Genomic DNA, 3,691 nt, shown 5'->3' with positions numbered 1-3,691 from the left:
TAGCAGTGTACATGTTCTGGAATCTTCCCCTTTTACAAAACTCTCTAGAATCTCTGTGAGGCCTACACATATATATCTCTGTAAGAAACTAATTCTAGAATTACCTCAATGAACAGAACCTATCCTCCGAAGTCACCTTTTAGTGAAATAACCAATTGACATGTAAAATGTTAACCATGAATAGGGTCTTAATTTAAAATCCTGGGTGTCAAACTGAGAAGATAAGGGGGCAAGGAAACTAGAATACTTGGAGTGGATCAACGGGAATACAAGGAAAGAGAGTGCTAACTCGCTGTGAAAAATCTACCTATTAATGTTCTTGAATAATTTTTGTTCAATTAAAGAAAAATTTTCAATGATATTTTGGTGAAAATTGAAATGGCATATTAGGTCCATGTCTGACAAGTTCTGACAAAATATATGTACACATATACATGTATATAGATATATATGTACATACACATGTACAATGTATATTCCATAAACATATATGTATACATGTACATATATATATGTAAACATGTCCTGTTCAATTTCCAGCATCAAAATGCTAGTGGAGACAAAGTAAGTTGCATGTACATTTATAATATACATATGCATATTTGCATGTGTATATGTATATAATATAAACTAACCATTGAATTAATTCTGACACATAGTTTTCTGACTCATCTTTCTAAGGATAATACTGGTTGTACTTCTTCCAAGATCTTCCTACTACTAGAAATTGAAATTACTCTGGAGACTTAAGGACAATTATATGTTACATATTACATATATGTCATATATTTAAGTCCTATTTCCTGGTATGTATATATTAATAGACTTATTGACATATAATTCACATAGCATACAACTCAATAGCTCATTCATATTAAGAATAGTTGTGCAAATATCACCAAAGTCTATTTTAGAATACCAGCATAGATTTTTATTTATTGGTACATACATACTAACAAATAAGACTTAACAGCTAAGTATTTCTCTTGGTGATAATTGGAACCCCTTAAAGATGATTCAGATTCACACTAAGCTGACTGTCAGAGCCCTTCCTAGCCTTACATAACAGGGATGAAGATAGGCAGGGGACTGGAATCAGAGGAGAAAAGGCGAGGCCCATTGCACAGAATAGCCAATGATGATGGAGCTGGGAAGCCTCTGTGCAACCTGCTCAAAGCCAGCCCACGTGACTGGGCAAATGTTCAAACTGTCGGTTTCTGCTTGTTTCCTTACTAACTTTAGGGGTATTCTCAGAATTAGAGCAATATGAAAGAGGGTGCTTCGAGAAAAGTGACCCGAGCAGTGCCTTTTCATTAACTAGGTCATTTATCACCACCACCAGGACTGACCAGCCCCATCACAGGCACCCAGAAGCAGCAAGCAACTCCTATTTGAGAGAGATAATTCTTATCTTTCCTTGCCTCCTCTTCCAGCTCAGTCCCCCCATACGTTTCACTACGGCTCCACGCTGGGCGTTTGTCTTCCCTCAAAGCAATTTATTCTGGTCTCGATCCAGGCCTTTGCCCTCCGCTGCATCTTAGCTGCTAAGCATGGCTGGGTAGGCATGGTTCAGCAGTTAACTTTGGTTATATCTTTATGGGGAAAGCTGCCAGTCAGGTTCCATCTCTGCTTTTGGCTACTCAGACCGAACTTGTGGGAACAGTCACCACATTGTGGGAACAGTGACTAGTGCCTTACATCATTATCCACTGCTGTGGTTGATTCTGACTTCCAGCAACGCCCGGCAAAGAAGGCGAAATGTTGCCCAGTCCTGCGCCTTGAATCCTCCCACTGGTGCAGCCCCGGGGTCAGTCTGTCTTCTCACGGAGAGCCTTCCTTTTCACCCACCTTCTGCTTTACCAAGCCTGATGTCCTTCTCCACGGGCTAGTCTCTCCAGATACCAGTTGGTGAGATGATGTCTCCAGGTCCTCCCTTCTCAGGAGAATTCTGCCTGTACTTCTTCCGAAACACTTCTACTAGTAGACAATGGAATGATCATGGAGACTTAAGGACAATGAAGCACATGACAATTGTCCTTACACTTTTATGTGCTAACAGCATGGGTCTGTGGGATGGTTGCTGTCGGTTCTCATGAGCTGATTCAGACCCATGGTGACCTCGTGTGTGTACAGAGAACTGCTCAATAGGGTTTTCAAGTCAGTGACCTTGTAAACTGCCAGGCCTGCCTTTCCAGGCCCACGGGTGGGTTTAGACGGCCAGCCTTTCTGTAAATAGAGGAGCACTGAACCCTCAGCTATCATATTACTATGATTACAGTAATAAAAAACTTGAGAATCATGTTAACTTCTTTCCCCTTTTCGTGGGAGGGGCAGGAGGTAAATGGAGAGCTAGTTTGGGGAAGCAGGATAAGATATTCGTCCTGCCTCAAGAGTTGTCAAGGTTTTGAAATGGGAGAAATATGTGGCAGTATAAAATGTGTATTACTTATTAATCAAAATGCTCACTAAACTACAGTGTTTTATAATGGTGCCCTGGTGACACCTTGGCACTATGGGCTCAGTACTTGGCTGTTAACTGCAACGTCAGAAGTCTGAATCCACCAGCCTTTAGAATTTAAACTTTGGGACAGCCCTGTGACTTGGAATCTATTCTCGGCAGCTGGGTGCACAAGTCCAAGTGTCTTAATCACTGACACACCCCACGACAAGTTTTAGGCTGAGCAAGTAAGAGTTGCTTTGCGTTTCCTTCTCGTAGTTGTAAAAAGATCAATGAGCGTCGGAGAAGCAACGTCTATTTCAGAGTCAGAACGGCGATGGGAGCACAATCCCAAAAAGTCTTTTTCTAGACATCTTTTAAATGGCCTGGACTAGTTCTGCCTGAGGCGCCCTGATGGCCTGTGGGTATTGCTTGTGCTGGGAACCGCAATATCAAGGTTTCAAAGCCACCAGCTCCTCCGAGGGGAGAACGTTGAGGCTATCGGCTTCCTTAAAGATGTACAGTCTGGGAAACCCTACTTGGCCCTACAGGGTCATATGTACGGGTGGGTTAAACATTAGCCTTTTGCTAAGGAATTTCCAGGTTCCACTGCCACCCAGCACGCCTACAAACTCCAGAAGCTCTAGGGGACCTGGACGCCGGCGGAAGGGACATTTCATCGGCATCCCTCTGCAAACTGACACTGAACATTTCAGTGGAGGCGGAAGTGGGGAGTTTACCTTAGGTTACCTTTGACACCACCAGCAGCATTGAGGCAGAAAGGTGAGGCTTTTTGCTCTCCCAAATGGTCTTAGAAACCCACTGGGGCAAACCTACTGTTTGCTGTCATTTTTGACTCCTACCCTGACTTGTAGGGTCGCCGTGAGTCAAAGTTGATTCCATGACAGTGGGTTTGTTTTTGCGCGTGGGTTTCCTTGAGCTTGCACCCTGCGCCCCAGCTCTCCCACTCCCGGGCAGGACCAGTCCTTAGGGGGCGGTGCTTCCGCGTGGCCGCGAATGGGCGGGCCCGGCGCCTGCAGGCCGAGGTAGCAGGCGAACTACAACTCCCAGCATGCCCCGCCGCCGGCGCCCAGCCGGACCCGGCAGTCCCTCTTCAAAGTCGAAGGTTCTTACCTTTGCCCCGCAGGGCACCTAGGCTGAGCGCGCAGGGAACATGGCCTTCCAGCTGAGCAGATTGGTCGCCGGCCCCGGCTGGGGGGCTGCGCGAGGCGGCTGCGGAGCGCTGCGGGCCCG

The sequence above is a fragment of the Echinops telfairi genome, unplaced genomic scaffold (genome assembly GCF_000313985.2).
Source record: "Echinops telfairi isolate 266 unplaced genomic scaffold, ASM31398v2 ScPeMD7_6;HRSCAF=24_1, whole genome shotgun sequence".
Lineage (NCBI taxonomy): Eukaryota > Metazoa > Chordata > Mammalia > Afrosoricida > Tenrecidae > Echinops > Echinops telfairi.
Note: the sequence above shows the minus strand (reverse complement) of the source record.